This window comes from Eptatretus burgeri, chromosome 9 (assembly GCF_056783735.1).
Source record: "Eptatretus burgeri isolate ZD-2024b chromosome 9, Ebu_testis_v1, whole genome shotgun sequence".
Classification (NCBI taxonomy): Eukaryota; Metazoa; Chordata; class Myxini; order Myxiniformes; family Myxinidae; genus Eptatretus; species Eptatretus burgeri.
In genome coordinates, this window is record NC_140969.1 from 12,765,827 (window position 1) to 12,790,955 (window position 25,129).

At 44.4% G+C, this 25,129-nt stretch overlaps 1 long non-coding RNA gene across 1 annotated transcript in view; it reads left to right on the forward strand.

Moving 5' to 3' along the window:
* The first annotated feature begins 4,256 nt into the window (after positions 1-4,256).
* The window catches only part of LOC147019553 (uncharacterized), a 70,589-nt gene continuing 49,716 nt past the window's right edge, over positions 4,257-25,129 (forward strand). Inside the window, exon 1 of the long non-coding RNA XR_015062025.1 lies at positions 4,257-4,436. This is a non-coding gene — a long non-coding RNA (uncharacterized LOC147019553). The remainder of the gene's footprint in view (positions 4,437-25,129) is intronic.

Here is a 25,129-nt window from a genome sequence, read left to right on the forward strand (position 1 = left end):
TCTTGTTCGGGCATATATTGTGCTGACTTGCGCTCTTGTTACTGATTACAATATACAAATACATATATTGCTTTAAAATTATACTTCACTGCAATGCTTTATAAAAAAAATATTAATTATTACACTAGTCTTTTAAAAACGATAAATGTATAAACAGGCGAGCATTGGGTGGCTTTGACACCAACTCTGGTTCCTTCCCTGTCCACCCCTGCACCTTGTAAGTGGTCCACAGTCCAGCCGCATACCCCTCCTTTCGGCCCTGTTTGGGGATAGTATTATAAGAAACCTGTGACTAAATGTGCTGGTGATATCCAATGGAGAATTGTACACTGGATACTGCCCACAAACTTGCTTATTCACTGATTTTTCAGAAGCGATAAGCGAGCAATGTCCCTTTTGTGGACAAGTTGAAACATTGTTACGCGCATACATTCTATGCGACAGCTTAACCTCCATATTCATCATTTTGAAAGCGCTATTTGCACACCTTTCTCTTGATTTTAGTTTTTCAATATTTATTTTTGGTCCAAGCGGTCCTTTTCGCCTTCCAAAGGCAGTTCTGGCAAATTTTCTCATTTCTTGGGCCAAGCTGGTAATTTATAAGTCCAGAAAGTCCAAGTTGAAGAATGAATTGTACCGTACGAATACCGTGGTAATTCTTCAGGCACTTTGTAAAAGCCGAATTAAACTTGAATTTGACGGTTGCTCTCATTCCAGTCAGTTGGAGTACTTGGAGAAGCTATGGTTTACGAATGATGATTTCTGCAAAGTATTTGAGGGCCGCCTGATACTCACTTTCTGAATTTTACTTTCTTCTTGTGTTTACTTTGTTTGCTTAATTTTCCTCATGTGGTTTATGTTTCTCTCCTTTGCAAATTGGTTGTAACTGGTGCTTCTGGTTTAATTGAGTTCATGTAACAACCGCCTTTTATATTTTTGTAATAAAAGGACATAACTCTCTCTCTCTCTCTCTCTCTCTCTCTCTCTCTCTCTCTCTCTCTCTCTCTCTCTGTCTCTGTCTCTGTCTCTGTCTCTGTCTCTGTCTCTGTCTCTGTCTCTGTCTCTGTCTCTGTCTCTGTCTCTCTTTGTGTCTCTTTGTGTCTCCTGTCTCCTGTCTCTCTCTCTCTCTCTCTCCTGTCTCTCTCTCTCTCTCTCTCTCTCTCCTGTCTCTCCCGTCTCTCCCGTCTCTCCCGTCTCTCCCGTCTCTCCCGTCTCTCCCGTCTCTCCCGTCTCTCCCGTCCCTCCCGTCCCTCCCGTCCCTCCCTCTCTCTCTTTCTCTTTCTCTGTCTCTCTCCCTCTGTCTGTCTCCGTCCCTCTCCCTCTGTCTGTCTCTGTCCTTCTCCCTCTCCCTGTCTCTGTCCCTCTCCCTCTCTGTCTCTGTCCCTGTCCCTCTCCCTCTCTCTGTCTCTGGCTCTCTCTCCCCCTCTCTCGCTTTCTCTCACCCCGTCCTTCCCCCCCTCCCTCCCACAGTGTGTAGCAACGTTCAGTGAGGCGTCGCACTCCCCACCTCCCCTCCTTCCCCTCTCCTCCTCCCCCCTCACCCCTTCCTCACTCTTCCGCTCTCCCAAGCTTCCCCACTCTCTCCTCTCTCTCACCTTCCTCTCTCCCCTCCTCTCTCTCTCACCTTCCTCTCTCTCACCTTCTCTCTCTCACCTTCCTCTCTCCCCCCTCTCCCTCTCTCCCCCCCCCTCTTTCTCTCTCTCCCTCTCACCTCCCTCTTCTCTCCTCCCCATTAATATATCCATCAGCAAAGTGGCAGGTTGTATTTGCCAGTCTATTATAAAAGGGTGTGTGTGTGTTTCCTCCATAACTCCAAAACCATGAAACCGAGCAGCCTGTAACTTTGCACGCATACGAAGAAACTTTGCATGCATTTTGAAGATTATTTGATTATCCTTTATCATGGCATCATCCTCGGTCACCCCATTCTTGCTCACAGGGGTCTTAATCCGACATTTTTTTAGGCCTGCTCAACAATGCATTGACTAGGAACAGGCGGTTTCTTAACGATAAAGTACTCAAAGTTTCTGTTTGTTTTATCACTTTCCTCACTCATATTATCGAACGCTTCATCTTCATACCTACAAATCACTGGATACATCGCTTTTGCAGGTGCTATAGTTTTCAAATGAGGAGTTTGGAGCGATTTCATGCATTATGCAATGCAAGTTTCCACGATCTACTCTCACGGACTAATTTAAGTGCAGACTGTAATCAAAATATTATTTCAGTTCAGAGGATCAGATCACGTGGACTAAACAACTGTAGAAATCTGGAGTGAAATCTGAAAATGTAACGAAATTAGTGATGTTTTGATTTTTGCGAGTATGTGCCCATTACCTATCGGCTTCCTTTCGCCATCCAAACCAGCCATTCCTGATCAACCATTTCGTTGGAGTGCTTGCTTGAGTGCAGTTTTATTACACACATATTTTCCCCTTTTTGTGTTATCTGCTTTCATTATATGACCCATCACTTTGAAATAGACAGATAAATATAGAAAATGAAATGTTTCATTTTTGTAAGTTTTTTTCAACCGTTTTGTGAGAATGCTTGCTTGATTGCTTAAACAATTTGAAGAGCGCTCTCCAAGCTTCGATCTCTCCAAGCTTCCGTGGCGATACTGCAGCTTGGTTCTCCATGGGGACATCTCCCAAGTTAGGAAGGCAAAATAAATTAGAGAATTACAATGAATAAAAAATGTTACAAAGCAATGAATTGCCACATCATGGCAGGATATCCGAGAACTACACATGCTTGCACTAAGCTGTCCAACCTGGGTTTGAATCTCGAGCCTGGTATGAACTGTCATCCCGGTGTTTCACAGGCAGGTTCGTTCATCAATGTGTGTGTCATTTCTCAGATGGACGTTAAACTGGGCGTCCCGTTTGCCGGAATCCCTCTCCTCTCCTTCCCTCTCCCTCACTCCCCCCTCCTTCCCCCCTTCCTCTCTCCCACCCTCCCTCTCTCCCACTCTTATCCCTCTCTTCCCTCATCCCTCTCCTTCTCTCCCCTCTCCTTCTCTCCCCTCTCCTTCTCTCCCCTCTCCTTCTCTCCCCTCTCCTTCTCTCCCCTCACCCCTCCTTCTCTGTTGAGGACAGATGGTTTAATTTTAAATTTAAAACGGCTTCCCCAGAGTGTAGCATGTACAAATCTGATTTAGAGTGAGCCGACCGGAAGGGTGCAAAGGCCGCTGCATGTGTGAGCATGAAGAGGTACGTAGACCACACACGGACATGGTACAAATGGGTAGATTGGGATTTGCAAAGGGACTCTCCACGAGGGTGAGTGCATGCCTGCATTCTTGGTTATGTGTGTGTGGTATGTTGTGTGGTTGTGTTTTGCGGGCGCATGAACCAAACTCACACCCAAGGCTGTGGTGCTGTAATGGAGGTTACACGGCCATGTCGTAAACCATGTGCTTCAGCATGTGGGGAGCGGACATGCTGCGGCCCCGAAGCCACGCGGGATGTGCCACGCAGTGTAGGTGTGGGAAAAGTTGAGCGTGCCAGTGAGAATCCATGCAAGTGTGCAAGTGAAAGCATGAGTATATTGCCGCTGCGCATGCACGGTGAGCATGGACCGCGAGGAAGTTGTAGGAACGCGTATGGGGGGCTGTTAAGGACTGACGGTTTAGTTTTGAATTTAAAACCGCTTCCCTGGAGTGTAACATGTACAGATCTGATTCAGAATCAGCCAACTAGAGGGTGCAAAGGTTGCTGCATGTATGCAGGCAGGCCTTTACCAGGTGGATAGCATGGGTTTTGAATGCTCTCACCTGGTTTGATGTAGAACTCTGAGATTAACAATAAAATGTTGCTGTTTGGGTACGTTTTATCGCCATTCCCTTTCCTTCATGCTGCCTTCCCCTCCCCTTACACTGCCTTCCCTTCCCATCATGCTGCCTTCCCCCCCCTCACACATACCTCCTTCCTCTGCACCCCCATGGACATCTCTGGGCAGTCTCTGCTTGCTGTGTTAACATGCTGTTTTAACGTACCTCATTTCGTTCAATTCCATACCACCTCTACCCCCCTTCTTCACAATTCCCACCACCAAACGCAAATTGAGAACCCCTCTTCCCCTTTCACCTTCAAGTCCCCTTACCAAACGCAAGTCTAGAACCCCTTCCCCTCATGCTTACCTCCTCCCAAACCCTCTCCCCCTCTCCACTCCCCCCTTCCTTTCTCTCTCTCATCCTCCTCTCTGACCCCTCCATCCTCTCTCCCTCTCCTTCCTCCTCCTCTCCTCCATCTGCCCAGAAGATTGCGGGGCACAGTGCTCACTGAGATTGCTGGGCTGGTGGCACTAGCACGCAACGACCCAGCGGTTAACCACATGCAGCTAGGCCAACCCAGGTCAGGAGTCTGAGGTTGCCAGCAGAATGCCCGTCACCGACGCCAACAGGCTCACCTGAGAGGGCCATGCTGCACGCAGTGAGTAGCAAGCACTGTGGAGAAATTCTGTGGGAGGGAAGTAGAACCCGTGTCAATGGGGCACCCCCATCTGAGACAGCGGTTGTACCACATGTCTTATAGGAAGGATCCCTTCTCCCAAACCCCCATGGCACCAATAACGTGGAGGGAGGGAAAGTATGAGATGTTTGATTTTGGAGAGAAATATATAATGGAGGGAAAGTATGTTGCATGTATGTTTGCCTCAACTACTGCTCCTCAAGGATTTGACCGAGGAAGCTGAAACTTTCAGAGATTGATGAGGACATCCTGAAGGTGTGTTTCCTGAAGTTTTGTTTGATTTTTTTTTTTTTTTTTATCAAGTTTTGGAAAAAAACAACATTCACCCATCTTTGCATTTTCTTCCTGGGGGTGGGTGGAGGGGTACAACTTGAATTATCCGAGCTATATAACCACTATATGTATTACATATGCACACAAGCAGTGCGCATGTGTTTGCTTCATTTATGTCACCTGGGTTCTTTTTTTATTTTTGGGAGAGATCGAGGCAGCTGTTTGTTGCCTATACACTGCCCAACTAAAGGCATTATGTCAGAAGAATGGGTTGCACTCTGTTATGTGAGTTACTCTACTTTGGAATTAATAATCATGAAGATATTAACACAGCCCCCGCTGGTCACTTCCGTGGGGAGCATTTTCTTCCGAGAATCACTTTACAAATGAAATAATTCTCGCATCCAGATCCGGATCTTCACCCAAATGGAAACAATTTGTCCTTTGCGACAAATTGATTCAATTTTGGTGAAGATACGAATGCGGATGTGATAATTTTTCAAGTGATTCTTCACCATTGAGAGGTACGGCGAAACCGATATATAGCATATCTCAAAAAGTCACAGACGGATTCGGCTGAAACTTGGTGGACACGTTGAGTGTGAGACAAAGAAGAATTGATTCAATTTTGGTGAAGATCCGAATCCGGATCTGGATACGAGAATTTTTTAATTCTTAAAGTGATTCTTCACCATTGAGAGATAGGGACAAAAACTATATAGTGCTGTTTCATGACAAAATATTTTTTGTCATGTCGCAAAACGATCCATCCTGTCCACCAAGTTTCACCCGAATCCATCCACAACTTTTTTGGAGATATCGTGCTATACATTGGTTTAGCCCGATCTCTCAATGGTGAAAAATAAGTTTAAAAATTATCAGATCCGCATCCGGATCCGGGTTTTCACCAAAATTGAACTTCCTTTTCACACTCCCAACCTGTCCACCAAGTTTCGTGTGAATCCATCTGTAACCTTTTGAGATATTGTGCTGTATATCGTTTTTGGCCCGATCTCTCAATGGTGAAAAATCACTTAAAATATTCTCTGATCCCGATTCGGATTTTCACCAAAATTAAGCATTGCTGTCCTTGGCCGGTCACCAACACATACAAAAAAAAAAATTCGGAATGATTACTTGAAAGCTGTGGCCAAAAATCGTGTGACAAACAGACAAATGAAATTGCTCGTTGAGCAAGGAATTGCCAGAATAACTTTGTCATATCTCCATGATCTCTGAAAACAACAAAAACCTGGAGTTTGATCTTTCAAGGTCACCAGATTTGCCTTAACCTTGTGACTTCAAATAGTGACAAGCTATGCGTGCGCGAGATCAAACCTCCCTGGAATGAAACCAATAACAACGAATTTACAACACTTGAACTTTGTTACCATGGTAACCGGAAGTGGCTGAATCAAATTTCATCATTTTTGGCATATAATAGGACACTCATACCAAGATACCACATGCCAAATTGTAAGTCAATCGGGATCGAAATGACGTTTTTATCGCAATTTGAAAGTTTTGACCTGACCCCCCCCCCGACATTCGACTCCCGACCGCTGAGAAGGGTGTTGGTGTGATACCCCAATGAGACATATGGTTGGATGCAGAATTGGAAGATGCACATTTTGGATTCGTTTTGAAGGCGATACGAACATTTTAGCAGGCGTTATTGCGAAAATAAGAATTTCGGTGACCTTGACCTTGACCTTTGACCTAGATTCACCAAAAACGATAGGTGTCTAAGTTGGACCATGGCCGACGTCTGTATCCAGTTTGGTCATGATCGCTGAAACGGCGTGGCTGCTACAGGGTAAACAAACACACAAACAGACAGACAAGCTGGTAGGCAACATGGGTGGTCGCTATATAATTGCATACGCCATACAGTTTTTGACGGATCGGGCTGAAAATTTTTGACAAAGAGGTTGATTATAGTGTGCATAAAAGCGCAGAAGCCAATTTTTGATTTTCGAAAAATAAATAATTTTCGGATTTTTTCAAAAATTTCAAAGTCCCGTTGCTAGGCAACGGTGGCGTCCATAGCAACGGTGCTCAAAAGCATACAACTAGATCCTGGGCTGAACCTACCAGTCAAGTTTCATCAAAATTGGTTGACTCCTCTGGCCTCCAGAGCTGTCCATTACATACATACAGACAGACGGAAAACCTGAGAATAACGGTAGTCCAGCGACCACCCAACAGACGGACAGACACATAGACAGACACAGAATGACACACACACAATCAACCAACATAATTGCCGAAATCCGAAGGATTTCGGCAATTAACAGACGGACAGATGGACGCTATAGACCAACATACTTGGCAAAATATTTTTTTGGCAAATGACAAACAAACAAACAAACAGACAGGGGTGAAAACAAAACCTTCTACCTTCGTTGGTGGAGGTAATAAACATTTAAACAATTTGTAATTATCACAAGGATGAAAACATGGCTGAGTCTAAGGTATCATAGACTAAGCGAGTGTGAAAATATATAATTAAGGGGAAAAAGACTGAATACAAATGTAACTCAACGATGTAGAACGTTGCAGACATGGACATGTACACATGACCCCGATGACCACTCTCTTTGGGAGCGAGTGTTTCCAGTGCTATGAATGTGTGGAGGCTGGATGCACCAGCGTGGAGGTCACACCATCGTCGATGATGGTTGTGTGTGTGCTCAATGTGTGCCACGACACTGCTTGCAGCGATAGTGGGAGGAAAGGGAGACGGGGTGATAAGAACGAGAGACACGTGACTTCACAAGAGACTCCACAATGGTCCTCGGACAGTCGAACCCTTGCTTCACCGATATGAGATGTCTGGTGGGATGAGTGGAACAGCCGCTCGGTACTCTCACAGTCGAAGTGCGAAGATAAAGCATTCGAGCACCAGGAGGAGGGAGATGGGGGGGGGGGGACCCTGCGCTTGTTTGAGACGTGAATAACTTGAGGCTATATTTGTAGCCGTTTTGAAGGCTGACAGCCGTAATACATCAGTGTCACGGGTGAGCCGGTGGGGCTATGAGACCGTTTTCAGCGTGGCATGGCCTCGCATCCACCATTGGCTGCAAATTCACACACAAAAACGAGCTCCAACCCCCCACCCTCCCCTACCCCTACCACCTCCATCCTCCAACGACTCCCTTGCCCTTTGCAACAGCAGACCACATAATCGATTCACACCGTGACTCCACGAACCTTGATTTTTGTAGATAGTTTTTTTTTTCTTGTGGTGGAGGTGGAGGGGAGGGGGTGCATTTTTCTGTCGCAGCACAACCTGCCATCTCGTGGGCCCTTTGTGCCCCTCTCGACTCGGCCCGCTCCGAGTCAGCACAAAATGTGGACTTTCTGCCCTGGATCTCGATGCCATAGCAAGGACCGGGAATCACATGATCACACAACCATCTCGAGGATGTTTGATCTTCCGCTCTTTTCTTCCTTTTAATCACTGCAGATGTTCTGAAAATGAATCCGAATCATTTTGGACCTTTTAAGGGTTTCTATTTTCTTCTATTTTGTTTCAATTAAATCCTCTGTTGGGTCTCATTTGTATTGAAATCCTTTAATGTGTGAATATTAACATGAATCAAAATTATATATTCTATCTATAAGTGTGTGTGTGTGTGTGTGTGTGTGTGTGTGTGTGTGTGTTTGTGTGTGTCAATCAGTATGTCTCCTCCATAACGCCAAAACCATGAAACTAAGCGGCCCCAAAATTTTATTTCACTTTCCTCACTCATATCATCGAATGCCCGATCTTCACCCCAATGACTCGCTGTATACATCACTTTTGTAAATGCTGGAGTTTTCAAATTAGGATCTTGGAGAAATTTCATCCATTATATGACGTGATTTTTTTTTTCCCACGCTGACCTCTCATGGACAAATTAAAGTACACAATCGAAATATGATTTCGGCTTTGAGGATCGGATCTCGTGAACTAATTGTCGAAATCTGGAGTGAAATCTGAAAATGTTAAGAAATTAGTGATGTTTTTTTTTTAGCTTATCTGCAATTTAAATTCCACATAAATGATTGTCATCGCACTCCATCTGTCTGTGTGTCTGAAATTTGCTGAAATTTGGCAGCAGCGTTCCTCTCCTGGCTGTTATCAGGGATTGCAAAGCTCGTTCCGGTCACATGACTTTAAGTAGGTCAAAATGGCCGACTTAGTAAATTTCTTCAAATATCTTCTTCTCCAGACCCACCAGGAACAATGCGACCAAATTTGGGTTGCAACATTAGGCCGGGGTAGGGATGTTAAATTGTGGAGTACATTCCGATCACGTGACCGAAAGTGTCAAAATGGCCAACTTAGTCAATGTTTGAGAAAATTGTGTAAATTTCTTCAAAAATCTTCTTCTCCAGACCCACCAGTGAGAATGCCACCAAATTTGGGTGATATTAGGACAGGTTCCTCATGTTAAATTGCAGAGGCCATGCCAATCACATGACAAGATGGGTGTCAAAATGGCGGCCGTGCAAATTCTTTCCAAAGTCTTCTTTTCCAGACTCACCGGTCAGAATGCCATCAAATTTTGGTTGAAACATGAGGCCAGGGTCAGGATCTTAATGAAATTGTTAAAGTCATGCCGATCAGGTGACCAAAAGTGTGTCAAAATGACCGACTGAGTAAATTTTTGGGGAAATCGTGTAAATTCCTTCAAAAATCTTCTCCAGACCCACCAATCAAAAATGCTCGCAAATTTGGGTTCCAACGTCAGGACATGGTCATGATGTTAAATTGTGGAGGTCATGCCGATCAGGTGACCAAAAGTGTGTCAAAATTGTGGTCGCGTAAATTCCTTCAAAAATATTTTTCTCCAGACCCACCAGTCAGAATCCTACCAAATTTTAGTTGCAATATTAGGTCAGAGCCCAGATACGCAACAGGTCCAGTGGTCCAGTTTTTGTTTTTGCGGGTGTGCCAATCACCAATCACTAATTAGGTTGCTATTGCTTGCCAAGCTAGTGTTCTTTATCAACCGTTTCATTGGAGTGCTTTCTTGAGTGCTGAAGCCACTTGGCGAGCGCTCTACAAGCTGCTTGGTTGTTCGTTTGCAAGCAATGGAGGAGGAGGAGATTGGGACCATACTCTGTGCAGACCGTTGGTGCTGCTTCAGCAGTCTCCTTAGCTATTGGGCACAATCCTGGATGGGTCGCCACTCCGACACAGTATACCAGCATGCTGGCACTCATTTTGCTGACCTCGGAAGGATGACAGGCCGAGTTAACCCCACCTGGTATTAATTCAACAGCTGAGCGGGATTTGAACACAGGACCCTCGGATCCAAAGCTCGCCACCCGAACCATTAAGCCAACACCAGGCATAAGCAATGTAGATGCATGACAAAAGTACCCACACTGTCACTCTGCACTGTCCCTCCGCAAAATACAACCAAAAATACATCAATCGACGGACAAAGTTCAGACTTCACCCACTTGCGTTGGGCCTCGAGATTTTGTGCAGTGCTTCGCCCACTGAAAATGTTGTGCAATTTACCACTGTCATCTCTGGACGCCTCGTGGCTCTGAAAATGCCATAAAATTTAAGAAGAAGATCCCACATTCTCCAGATTCAGCAAAGTGATGGGTGGAATTTGTTAACGATGGGTGGTATTTTGAGAGACACCTTCGGTGGTCACCATTTCGAGAGATACCCTCTTCTGGCAATCTTTCCAGTGTTCACGCACCTCTTTTTACAACATGGTGAGGTCCGAGTGAGCGACGTGGTGAGGTTTGAGGGAGCGACGTGGTCAGGCCTGAGCGAGCAACGTCCGAGTATACTACGAGATATTATGTACGTAGTTCAGTTACCTGTGCTATGTTAGTGTTAAATGCTATGTTCGGGAAAGCTCATGACGTCACACAGCCAATTAACTAGAGTGATACCTTGCATATCAGCTAGAGGTCACTACAGGTCTATCAGTCTGTATGTCAATCCTTGTGAGTGGAATGGAAGTGAAACATTCCATTCAATGTGGGTTTTGACGATTCTAAAACGGGTCTGTTGGTTTCAGAAACAAAACGGGCCAAACCTATGAAATGCGGGTCACTTGCCATCTATGCATACAACAACTTGACCCAATCATCCACTCCAACTTCTCTCACTATCTTCTTTACCCCTTCACCTACTTCCCTTAACTCCTCCACCCACTCCCCTCAATCCCTCCACTGACTTCCCATTCCACATTCTCCCTTTACCCATTCATCTCTTCCCCCACTTCCCCCACTATTTATCCTCTCCTCTGTTTACCTATTCACCCACCTCCCAAAATTATCTGGGTCATCTCCTGAGTCTACTTCAAATTTAGCTTTGAAGCAGAGAATGAAACTGAAAACTGAAACTAAAACTGAAGAATACAGTGTAGTATTTATTATAGGACTTGGTAGTGTGATGGTTAGAGCATCTGCTCCAAGTCTGGGAGGTCAGTGGTTTAAACTCCGGTGGCCGTATCATACTGAAGACATTAATAAATGGTACGTGCTTCTTCCTCACTTGATGTTCAGCATTTGCAATAATATGAGCATGGGCAATCCCAATCGGTTGGCATCCATTGGAAGATGTGAATTCCTCCTGAGGAAATAACCCACTGAGTGCGGTGAGAAAGGTTGTGTCATTGTTGGGGAGTCGCTGGTACGCAGAGTATCTTGGGAAGTGACAGCACTTCCCCCAAGGTGTGTGTGTGTGTGTGTGTGTGTTTGTATTTCATGACACACACACACACACACACACACACACACACACACACACACACACACACACACACACACACACACACACACACACACACACACACACACACACACACACACACATATTGGGTCGCCGAAATAGGTGACCCTTATTGTCAGTAATTCTGTCTGTTTGTTTGGATGTTTGTTCGTTTGTCATCAGCATAATTGGTAGTAAACGTGGGCCGATTTTGACCAAACTCGGGTGGTAGGTACACCTTATGACCTCGTGCTTTGGAAATTGTGATCGTTGCTAGGGATGCTTTGGTTCCCCAGCAACAGCTGAAAAACCTTCAAAATCGGTACCGTTCACGCGAAATCAATTCCGAAAGCCATTATCTCACGTAGGGTTATGAAATTTGGCATGCATCATCTACAGGTGATGCTCGACCAAATATATTCAGTGTTTTGTGATATATGGAATACTTTACCCGCAGCGCCCCCAACAAATGGGGTATGCCCGAAAATTGGCGAAAATTGAAGGTCCCCTAGCAACCAGGTGAGTGCATCGATCTGAATGAAACTTTGCAGGTTCATAGCACGTAATGAGTGCTACAACTTTGCCTCCGGACATATTGACCGAAATTGCTTCGGTCAGGGGTCAAAGGTCAATGAGTGCATTTTTTGGTCAAAATGACCAATCAAAGCCCACTTGCTCCTACACGGGTTAACCGATAGGAATGAAAGTTCATAGGTACATAGTACACAATGAGTACTACAACTATGCTTCAGAACATATTGACCTATCTCAGCTATGTCAGGGGTCAAAGGTCAATGAGTGAATTTTTCGGGCAAAATGACCATTCAAAGCCCCCTTGCTCCTACACGGATTAACCGGTTTGATTGCAATTTCGTAAGTACTTCGTACTAGATTAACTCAGATCAGGGGTCAAAGGTCATCGGATGCTCGGTGACCCATGGCCACCTACCGGCTTGTACACACACACACACACACACATATATATATATATATATATATATATATATATATATATATATATATATATATATATATATATATATACTAAATAACTCGAATTTAAAAAGGAAGACCAAACTTACACTTCAGTTTCTTTTCTAGAATTATAAATTAATGTCAATAATAATAAATTTCACACCAAATTATTTGATAAACGAGATGTTTTTCCATTCCATATTGTATGAATGCCTTTTTGAGACGGTAACATTCCGAAGAAGAGATTCTATGGTACGGTTGCAGGTGAAATAATTACGACTGTGAGAGCAACCACACACAGCACTGAAATTGTCAATGGATTAAAACTAGTTAGACGTTTACTAACCCAGCACTGAACTTATCAATAGATGAAAACAACTAGTCAGATGTTTACTAACACAGGGAGCTGCAGTTATCAGATTTAAACAAGTTTTCTTTAAGATCATGAAATTACACCAACGAGAGATCGGGCCAAAAACGATATGTAGCACGATATTTCAAAAAGTTGTATACGGATTCGGACGAAATTTGCTGGGCACGCTAGGTGTGTGGTAAGGACAGATTGATTCAATTTTGGTGAAGATACGAATGCGGATGTGATAATTTTTCAAGTGATTCTTCACCATTGAGAGGTACGGCGAAACCGATATATAGCATGATATCTCAAAAAGTCACAGACGGATTCGGCTGAAACTTGGTGGACACGTTGAGTGTGAGACAAAGAAGAATTGATTCAATTTTGGTGAAGATCCGAATCCGGATCTGGATACGAGAATTTTTTTAATTCTTAAAGTGATTCTTCACCATTGAGAGATAGGGACAAAAACTATATAGTGCTGTTTCATGACAAAATATTTTTTAAAATGTCACTATATAGTGACAAAAACGATATAGTGCAAAAACATGATATTTCAAAAATGTATTGGGCCTGATATGTTCTCGTAGATCAGGCATTATGTGGCGGATGTATGCGCATTATTGAGTGTCCTCGTTTAATAATGTGTTTGTATAACTATATCGTTCATAATATTTTTACTCTTCGTATTGTATTTCACTAACTCTCAATGGTGAAGAATCACTTTAAAAATTCTAGTTGTTGATCTTCACCAAACTCTGATCAGTTTGTCCTTGTCACACACCCAACCTGTCCACAAGATTTCATCTGGATCCATCCACAACTTTTTGAGATATCCTGCACAAAGACAAACAGACAAACAAACAAGAAGATGTCATGCAAAGCACGATACTTGCAAGATCCATAAAACAAAATTTACCTCAAAAAGGAATTGGCTGGTTGAATTAATTCACCTGAAATATAACTTCTCTTCAAATTTCAAGTCAATCGGATGAAAATTGAGGATTTTAGAAAGATCACCTTAGTTGTTTACCTTGTGCCTATGTTGACCTTTTGGTCTATGTTGACCTCAAAAATAATTGGCTGGTTGAATTCAGTGACCCAAAATATAACTCCTCTTCAAATTTCAAGTGAATCGGATGAAAATTGAGGATCTTAGAAATACCACTCTATTTGTTGACCTTGGGCCTATGTTTACCATTTGGTCGATGTTGACCTAAAAATAATTGGCTGGTTGAATTCATTGACCTGAAATATATATTCTCTTCAAATTTCAAGTCAATCGGATGAAAATTGATGGTTTTAGAAAGCCCACCTTCATTGTTGACCTTGGGCCTATGTTGACCTTTTGGTCCATGTTGACCTCAAAAATATTTAGCTGGTTGAATTCAGTGACCTGAAATATAAACTCTCTTCAAACTTCAAGTAAATCGGATGAAAATTGAGGATTTTAGAAATCTCACCAAAGTTGTTGACCGTTGACCTATGTTGACCTTTTGACCTCAAAAACAATAGGCTTCTTCCTTTTGACAAACTCGACCATGTGGTGATGTTTCTTGAAGATCGGTATAAAATTGTGACCTGTAGGCGATAAACAGACACAGACAGACCGACAGAATAACAAATTCGATTAACCAATATAGAGACATGACAGAAGTAAATAGACACCTGAATTTCTTCATTAACCTCCGCCATCGAAGATCGGAGGTTACTGTTTTCACCCCTTTCTGTTTGTTTGTTTGTTACTTAAGAAATCTAAAGATTTCGTAAGTATATTGATCAGTTCCGTTTGTGTGTTTGTTTGTGTTTGTTACTTACATTGATCAGTTCCGTTTGTGTGTTTGTTTGTGTGTTTGTTACTTACGAAATCTAAAGATTTTGTAAGTATATTGATAACTTCCGTTTCTGTTTGTTACTTACGAAATCTAAAGATTTCGTAAGTATATTGATGCCTTCCGTTTCTGTTTGTTTGTTTGTTTGTTTGTTGGCACGATAACTCGAGAACGGAAGAAGCTACCAATGTCAAATTACACCACGTGATTCAGGAGGGTGATGGCTAGCGCTGATTAGATTTTGGTCAAAATTGGTCAAACGTCAAGGTCACAGTGAGGTCAAACATTCGATTTTTGATGGTTTGGTACAGAATCATCGGAGAAACTTCTGGTTTGCGTCGCTACCTTCTCTCGAGACAGCTTATATAAGACAAGGTTAGAGGTCAAGTTGACGATTTCGTAAGTACCAGTCTATGCCTGCTTGTTTGTTTGTTTGTGAACAGTATTACGGAAAAATTCCTCGACGGATTTCGACGAAACTTGGTGGGGCGATTCGGTATGGTCCAAGGATCATGCCATTGGATTTTGGACTTGGTCCAAAATCCAATATGGTCGCCATGGCGGCCATTTTGAAAAAATATTTTAATTTTTTTTTTTTGCATTTCTACATGTTTTAAGTGATTTCCAACCCCCCCCCCCCACCCAGAAAAAAATTTTTGCAACTTTTTTTTCAACAAAATTTCGATTTTTTTTTTTCATTTCTACATGTTATTAGTGATTTCCAACAAAAAAACCATGCCAAAATTATAATTGCGGCTGATTTTGGAACTTCAGGTGGATGTACCCACGTAAAATCAATTTCTGTCTCAAGGAATCTAGCTAGTTATGACGAATGAATTGAGTATGTAAAAGTTAAAAGTAAAAGGGAAAGTTGCAAACTAACTCTGTGAGCACTGTTGACGTCAAATTGAATGAATAGGATATCAGGTTCACTTGAGTCACCTAGCAGTATTGGCGGCGGAGGTTTTGCAATCTACCGAGTGCTCCCCCTCTAGTTTAATCTGTACTAGTGTTGGCCCGTACGTGCGTGCCCGTACGTGCGTGCCCGTACGTGCAAAATAAATAAACTTTCAAACCGCGTGTCAGAAACAACAACCACACAGGCCGTTCCTTTGCTCTCGCGTGCCCGTACTTGCATGCCCATACGTGCATGGCCGTACGTGCGTGGCCGTACGTGCAAAAAAAAAGGAAAAAAAAGAATTGTGACGTCAATCATGATGTCATAGCACTGTGTACTGTCATTGGTTTGGTAAATAAATGGCCATAACTTGGGAATCACTTGTCCGATTAATATCAAACCTTCAAAAGGTACATTCACAGGGCCCCAGCAATATACCTGGCAAGTTTCAATTAGATCGGACCAGTGGTTGTCGAGAAACAGCAGTCGCAGACACACAGACACACACAGAGATTGTTGGAATTATAGATAGATAAAGCAAATTTTACTGGGTGATCTGTGCGAATATTCAGTTATTTATTTGCAGAAACGAGTTCCTGGGTCATATTTGACAATTAACTTTGCCTCAAACCCAGGGAGCACAAGACCTTTACGATTTTCAGAGGATGAATTGTTGGACAATCAGAAGGTGGAGTCAGCCAGCAACAGATAGCCCAGAACCTTGGCATTCTGCTTTCTCCGGTCAATCAGGTGATTGTGCAATTCACTAACGAAGTCAAGGAACCCACAGCTTCCCATTATGGTTGATCTGGGCCCTCAGAAAGGGGTCTTGGAGCTGTCAAGTGGTCCATTGAGAAAACTCCCCGTTGCAAGGCAGCCGATTGTCGCAGAGGAGGTCCAAGTTAGCTCAAGAACTGTCGTGCGGTAACTTCATCAAATGGGCTACTATGGGAAAGCAGCGAGGAGAAAGCCACTTCTTTGACCAGCCAACATTCAAAGATTAAAGAAGTGGGGTGACGAGATGGCCACTAGACCCTTGGAGTTTTGGTGCACTGTCATTTTTTTTCAGATGAGTCCCAATTTGCTCATTTTTTTTCTGACAGTGGACGCGTATGTGTCTGCAGACTTCCCAGTCAAGAGTTTTCTTTGAACCGATTGCAGCCAACTGTCAAACACGGTGGTTTTTCAGTGATGGTGTGGGGATTAATCTGGAGGGCTCAGAGCTTGTGGAGTGTGTTGGCAACATCAACTCTACGATATACATTTCTATCCTTGACGATGGACGTCTCCCTGTCTTCTTCACTGGTCAGGTGGTCAAAAACAACACTCTGTTCAAGGAAGATAGAGCTCCTTGCCACACTGCAAAAAAGACCAAAGAATGGCAGGAAAGAAATGGGATCAAGTGACTTCCATGGCCCAGTCAGTCTCCTGACGTGAATCCCATTGAACACCTCTGGGCTAAATTGGATCGAGCTGTGCAGAAAATGTCCAGGAAGTCAACATCATTGGCAGAATTGCTAAACCTTTTGCGTGAGGCCTGGGTAGAAATCCCAGAAGAGAAAATTTCAGAACTCGTTAGTTCTTTGCTTGAAAGAGTAAAAGTGTTGAAATCTACAAATGGCAAGTGTACTAAACACCAGTGTATGTATTAAAATGGATCAAATGTTCTTCAAATGTTCAATAAATATTGTTACGAATTTGGAAGCCTTGTGCACACAGACAGACAGCCGTCCCCGTAGCTTAGTTATTTCGGTAAGTATGTGTTTATAGTTAGGGCCCCCTACCTGTGTCTAACTGGAATTACATGTGTGCGCTGCGGATATTCGTTTACAACAACACGCCTTCACCTCGCTTCCTCACACCGACGCCATTGTCTATGTGCGTTCAACCACGTACGTGGGCGGAGATTTCCATCACCTCAGATCGAGACTCCACCCAGGAAGGCAGGGGCGTGCCCCTTGTCCAATCAGGCCACAGAGTTCGACTTTCCCACAACACGCCGGCCAATGAGGGTAGAGATGGCCACAGAGGGCGGCTTTCCCACGACACGCTGGCCAATGGGAGTTGAGATGGCCACAGAGTTCGACTTTCCCACGACACGTCGGCCAATAAGGGTGGAGGCCGCCTCAGAGGGCGATTTTCTGACCCCGGACAAGAAGGAAATATAAAGGAACGCCAGGCTGGGAGCGTAAGTTGTTGGGCGTCTTGGTTGTCACCTGATTGTCGTCTTGGGGTCGTGATGTTCATCATCATTGTGTTGTGGGTTCGAGTCCCGCCGAGCTGGATCATCGTCACCTCTGATCTTCGCCTTGGTTGATTGGTGCATGGCCAGTTGGAGAATGCGGTACCTGGTGCTTGGAGCGGCATCGTGTTGCAGGTTCGAGTCCCACCGAGCCGGATCGTCAAAGACCACACGAGGTGGAGAGGTCCAAGCACAGGTTCTGGTCTCCAGCCCATCTGTCCTCGAGCTGGAGGCCTTCAATAAAGACTATTGGGGTGTGTGTGTGTGTGTGTGTGTGTGTGTGTGTGTGTGTGTGTGTGTGTGTGTGTGTGTGTGTCTCTGTGTGTGGGCCCGTCTTAAAGTAGCAATTGGATAAGTGCTTTTGCTTGTACATCGACTGCATTTCTTATAGTCGGATAACTCTGCTCTTTGTATGTTCCTTTTCCCCCCATTATAAATAAATCCCCTGCTAAATGTTTCAAGTCGTTCTTGTGTTTCTTTCATTGGTTTGGCACGGTGCGTGTTGAGAAGTAGTGAGGGTAAATTGTGCATTTGGACCGACAGACCTCGGTAACCATCCGCTCAGGTTACGCACGGTTCGAGCACGCTACTGGCTCGTTCCGCTCGAGATACGCCGAGGGTGAATTTCCCCGGTAGTTTGGACGACGTGGGTATTTAGGTAAATTGAAATTGGCAATCGACCCTATCCCACGCAGTCGACCAATTGGCGATCTTCGGTCCGATAAGGGACCCGTCGGCTCCGGAGTTATCCGGGGTGACGACCTATAAATTCCGGGTGTTCGGTGGAGCCGACTCTACTGCTCCATCTAGCGGTCGTGCTCGTCACCGAAACTCAGCCCCACAACAATATATATTTTTTAAATCATGGTGTTCGTTTACTTCTGTCATGTTTCTGCACTTGAAAAATCTTCGATTTTGCAAGTAACAAACAGACAGACAGGGGTGAAAACATAACCTCTTTCCACCTTTGGTGCTGGAGATAATAAAGTTCAATATAGGATGTTGTGACATTAACATCATTTACAGCATTCCATAAAATTATATTACATACACTACATGGACAAAAGTATGTAGACACCTGCTCTTCCAACATCTCATTCCAAAATCATGGGCATTAATATGGAGTTGGTCCCCCCCCCCCAACCCCATTCCTCCCTTTGCTGCTATAACATCCTCCACTCTTCTGGGAAGACTTTCCACTCAATGTTGGAACATTGCTGTGGGGATTTACTTCCATTCAGCCACAAGAGCATTAGTGAGGTCGGGCAATGATTTTGGGCGATTAGGTCTGCCTCGCAGTCGGCGTTCCAATTCATCCCAAAGCTGTTCGATGAGGTTGAGGTCAGGACTCTGTGCAGGACAGTCAAGTTCTTCCACACCGATCTTGCCAAACCATTTCTGTATGTACCTCGCTTTGTGCACGGGGGCATTGTCATGCTGAACAGGAAAGGGCCTTCTCCAAACTGTTGCCACAAAGTCGAAAGCACAGAATCATCTAGAATGTCATTATATGCTGCAGCGTAAGGGGCCGAGCCCGAACCATGAAAAAGAGCCCCAGACCATTATTCCTCCTCCACCAAACTTTACAGTTGGCACGATGAATTTGGGCAGGTAGCATTCTCCTGGCATCCGCCAAACACAGATTTGTCCATCGTACTTTTTATTTTTTGTGTATTGTCGAGGCTCGTGTGAGAGCCAACACACAATGCACAACAAGGGGGGAAAGAGACGTGAGGGGCGGGAGAGGGAAGGACAAAACAGTAGGGAACAGAGACATAAGGAGATCTGTGGAAGGGATGGGGTGGGGAACACAGGGTATATAAGATGGACATTACAGGGACTTTCAGGAAAGCTGGGAATTTGAAGGAGGTGGTGTTGGGGTGGATTAACGGGGGTAGAAAAGATCGTGGTTTTGGATGGGCGAAGATAAGAGATGGTGTTGAACAACTGGTTTTTGAAGGCCTGGAGGGAAGAATCGGATTGAAGAGAGTGCGAGAGTTTATTCCAAAGGTGGAAAAAAGAGGAATGAAAGAGTGAAGGTGAGCAGTGATTCGTGACTTGTGACTACCAGATGATGAAGCGTGATTTGGACTGCCAGACGGTGAAGCGTGATTTGGACTGCCAGGTGGTGAAGCGTGATTTGGACTGCCAGATGATGCATGATTTGGACTGCCAGATGGTGAAGCGTGATTTGGACTGCCATATGATGAAGCGTGATTTGGACTGCCATATGATGAAGCGTGATTTGGACTGCCAGATGATGAAGTGTGATTTGGACTGCCAGATGATGAAGCGTGATTTGGACTGCCAGATGATGAAGCGTGATTTGGACTGCCAGATGGTGAAGCGTGATTTGGACTGCCAGATGGTGAAGCGTGATTTGGACTGCCAGATGATGAAGCGTGATTTGGACTGCCAGATGATGAAGCGTGATTTGGACTGCCAGATGGTGAAGCGTGATTTGGACTGCCAGATGGTGAAGCGTGATTTGGACTGCCAGATGGTGAAGCGTGATTTGGACTGCCAGATGATGAAGCGTGATTTGGACTGCCAGATGGTGAAGCGTGATTCATCACTCCAGAGAACGCGTTTCCACTGCTCCAGAGTCCAAAGGCGGTGAGCTTTACACTACTCCAGCCAACGTTTCTGCAATCTCTGATTCTGCAATCTCTGATTGCTCTTTCTTATTCATGCAGTTGTCCTCAAACCAAATCTTAACATACACAACAGTGTGCAGGTCAAGGTGTGTTTATTCTGTTTTTTTTTTGTCAAAGTAACAGTCCTCCCCATCATGCTGCATCAAAGCCAGTTGTCCTTTAAAGTCAGCCCTGTAAAAGACACCGATAGTACTGTTATCCAAAATGTCACAATTTATTTGGAAACCTTCATAAACAACATTCTGCTTTGCATTGTGGGGACATTTATGCATAGGACGATTGGGAAAGTTCATTTCAAGCTTCAGTATGCTGTCCTTACACTTTTGGTAAATTGCTGAGAGATTTCCTCATGGGGGTGTCTATTATATGCCTTATACATATTCCTTTCACATCCTTATTAACTATCAAATATCACTTCGCTGATGGGAATACTAAGAGTGGGGAGAAAAAGAGGGGGGGAGAGAGAGGGGTGGAGAAGAGAGGAGGGAGAGTGAGGAGTGGGAGCGATGAAGGGTGGGTGAGCAAGGAGGGAGGGAGGGAAGGAAAGAGAGAGGGGAAAGAGAGAGAGGGGTGGAGAAGAGAGGGAGGGGGAGAGTGAGGAGTGAGAGCGAGGAGTGTGGGGGAGTGAGGAGGGAGGGAGAGTGCGGAGGGGTGGGAGAGAAGAGAGAGAAGGCAGAGATGAGAGGGAGCAGGCAGAGAGGAGAGGGAGAAGGAGTATGGGAGCCAGGAGGGATGAGGAAGGTTGGAAGAGTGAGGAGAGTAGGAAGTGGGGAGCTGGTTTGGGAGGAGGTAAGTGTGAGGGGAGGGGTTCTCAACTTGCTTTTGGCAGTGGGACTTGTGGATAAATGGGGGCGGGGGGTAGTACAAGATTAAATGAAATGGGGAACATTGAAACATCACGTTAATACAGCACACGGAGACTGCCAGGACATGTCCATGGGGGTGGAGAGAGGAGATGGTTTTGGAGGAGGATAGCGTGAGGGGAGGGGAAGGGAATGCGGTGTGAGGGAAGCGAAGGCAGCGAGATGAGGGAGGCGAGTGAGGGGAAGGCAGCATGAAGGGGTGGGGGAGCATGAGGAGGGGAAGACAGCGTGGGGGGTGGGAGGGGCGGGAGGAGGGGGGAGGCAGCATGAAGGGAAGGAGTAGTCGTGTGAGGGGAGGGAATGGCAAGGCAGTATGTTGGGAAGATAAGCAGTGTGAGGGGAGGGTAAGCAGTGTATTTGGGCGTAAGCAGCATGAGGGGAGGGTAAGCAGTGTGTTGGGAGGGTAGGCAGTGTGTTGGGAGGGTAAGCAGTGTGTTGGGAGGGTAAGCAGTGTGTTGGGAGGGTAAGCAGCGTGTTGGGAGGGTAAGCAGGGTGTTGGGAGGGTAAGCAGCGTGTTGGGAGGGTAAGCAGCATGAGGGGAGTGTAAGCAGTGTGTTGGGAGGGTAAGCAGTGTGAGGGGAAGGTAAGCAGTGTGTTGGGAGGGCAAGCAGCATGAGGGGAGGGTAAGCAATCTGTTGGGAGGGTAAGCAGTGTGTTGGGAGGGTAAGCAGTGTGAGGGGAAGGTAAGCAGTGTGTTGGGATGGTAAGCAGTGTGTTGGGATGGTAAGCAGTGTGTTGGGGGATAAGCAGCGTAAGAGCAAGGGAAAGAACCATGGGGGGGGGGGGTCGTCAGCATACCAGGGCATTACTGGGGCCATAAAATGTGCCCAAACAGCAACGTTATATTTTTACCCACCGTGTTATATTTAACACCGGGTGGAAACTCTCTTCCTCCGTCATCTTCTTCTTAACTTTTAAAAATGTAAGTCTCATTCAATCCCATTTCTCAAATCAATTAGATTCAGAAAACGCTGATTATATACACTGCCTTTTGAAGCATCACAAAGAAGGTCGCTCGACTTGCAGCGCAGGTGAGAAAAGGAGACAAAAAAAGGCAACTGATATTTAAATAATTTATTCGTACAATTTTTAAAGGGTGAAAGTTACTTTTTATTCCGTTTTTTTTTTTTTTTTTGTTAGTAATTATGCAAAGATTTGTATTTCCATCAGCAAAGCGATTGGTCTTACTTCTTTCTAGTGGCTTTGAAACAAACAAACAAGCAGCTTGGTACTTACTTGTACTTATGTGTGGTATTAGAAGAGACAGACAGACAGACAGAAAAAAATGAGAGATATGGAGATAGAGATAGAGAGATAGATTGATTAACGATAAAGGGAATGTAAGGAAGGGATTGCCCACATCAAATGGCTGCCAACACCTTGCCGCCAACCTTCCATTTGCAAAAGAAAAATAGGGGGTGAATCCTAATCTACCTGTTCCAACGCAGTTTTGATCCCACTGACCCATCTAAAGGTAAGGAACTATTTTAAACATTTATTACGGAAATAACTATGCTCAAGGACTGACGTGTCATGAGTGCACATTTACAATAGCAGTTTCTCAAAACCGCAACACTATCCCCTCCCCCACCTACTCTTTCTTCAGACTCTACTTTGAGTCAGGTATTTTCCAATCAACAATTCACACAACAATTTTCCAACTTCTCGAACAATTAACAAATTTACAACTTTGTGTGCTTCGGTGAATTATCCCTTGCGCTACTTAACCCTTAGACTACCCAGGTTATGTGTGTGACAATTTAAACTAAATATGTCCCGCCTAACTGCTTTGGCAGCAACCTAACTCACTCATACGACAACCCAAATCTGAAACGCGGAATGACTAGAATTTTTGAAAACGAAACACATAACCGGTGGGCATAATCAAATATGTACAAATATCATCAATCAATGTACAAATATTTATAGACTTTGACCTAGAATTGTTGAGTCATTCCTTTCCAGACTTTGACCTAGAATTGGTGATTCATTCCTTTACAGACTTTGACCCAGAATTGGTGATTCATTCTTTTACAGACTTTGACCCAGAATTGGTGATTCATTCCTTTACAGACTTTGACCCAGAATTGGTGATTCATTCCTTTACAGACTTTGACCTAGAATTGGTGATTCATTCTTTTACAGACTTTGACCCAGAATTGGTGATTCATTCTTTTACAGACTTTGACCCAGAATTGGTGATTCATTCCTTTACAGACTTTGACCCAGGACCCCCTTTTCCCCCACTTAAAATGCTGTCTCTGTCTATGTCCTTTGTTGGGTGAACATTTGTGCCTTGCACCAAACAGTCCACCGAGGCATTGATTGATATTGTCCCAATGTTGATTAAAACTGCCTGTGAATTAAAAGCCAGGTAGAAGAAATTCCACATATTTATCATTTCCAAGCATCTCACTGAAATTCCATTCTCATGTTTGATGTTGACACGCTTAAAAGCCACCGCATGAAGTGGTTTCAAAGGATTATACGTGCCAAGCCATTTCGATCTTGCGCTGCAGTAAACACAGAGGATGTTTTTATTTTCCGATTCTGCCCACAGCACGCGTTCCTGGTACGCAGCACAAATACACCTAAACATCAGATGTAAATGTCAAGGGAAGTGCGACAGATTGAGATTGTGTGGGAAAGTACGTGAAGGGTACGACAAACCCCGAACCGTGAGAGTGGTGACAAGTTTGACAACATGAGATCTTTTCTCGTTGCCCTTGGACCAGATCTGCGAGGGATAAACCAGAGGGAAGCTTGTTCAATGAATTTTAAGTTCATGCAAAACACTCGTGAAAAGGGTTTCGCTCCTTTTGCCGACAATTCATGATTTGTTTCCCCCATCCACACCCCTTCTTTGAAAGGGAAGTTAATCCGAATGTCCTGTTTCACTCCCTTTCACTGTTGTATGTTTAAGATCCCACGCTACCTTTGAGAAGATCTGTAGGACATTGTGTGCCGGTGCCCTTGCAAATTTCCAAATTTGTGTCCATCTCCAGGGCAATTCATCAGCAGCACTGCCATGCCTCAGTGATTGATACAACCACTCTGCAACCAGAATAAAGAAATGGGTTCAGCTCAAATATGTATCTTGGAAATGGATCAAATATCCAAAAAAACACAAACAATCCCATTGGGACCACACTCTCCAGAGCAATCGTGATGCCGAAGCAGACTCCTGGGATATTGGGCACAATCCTGGAGAGGTCACCACTCCAACACAGGATACCAGCAAGCTGGTACTCATTTTACCAACCTCAGAAGGATGACAGGCTGAGTCAACCCCACCCGGTATTAATTAAACAGCCAATCAGGATTTGAACTCAGGACCCGAGGATCCACAAGCCCACCACCCTAACTATTAAGCCATGAAGCCGAAACCAGGTATGATCAAATATCACAATACCAGATCATCCGCTACAATATTACTAATGGTTGAGTCAAACAAAAACTTGTTTCCAATTCAGAAATAGAACAGAGTTCCCACATAGAATGATCCCACACATTTCTGTGAAATATTTTGGACATGCAGAATCCCATCGATTAAAATACATCCTGAATTGTTTGTGTGTGTGTGTGTGTTTTTTTTTTTTTTTCATTGAGAGTTATCTCCATAGTCAGGTTTCAGAAGATGAAACAGAGTCTTCCCAGGTGTCGAAGTATCCACATCCTTTTCAGTAAGGGATCATGATTCATGGACCAAGTGGTGAAGTCTTCTTCTCAAAGTGTTGTGCCGAGGGCTACTTTGAGGATCATCACTGAGCCCCGGACAACTTCCAACTGTAGTTCCTTTGCAGTAACATTCCCACGCCTGGTGTTATCT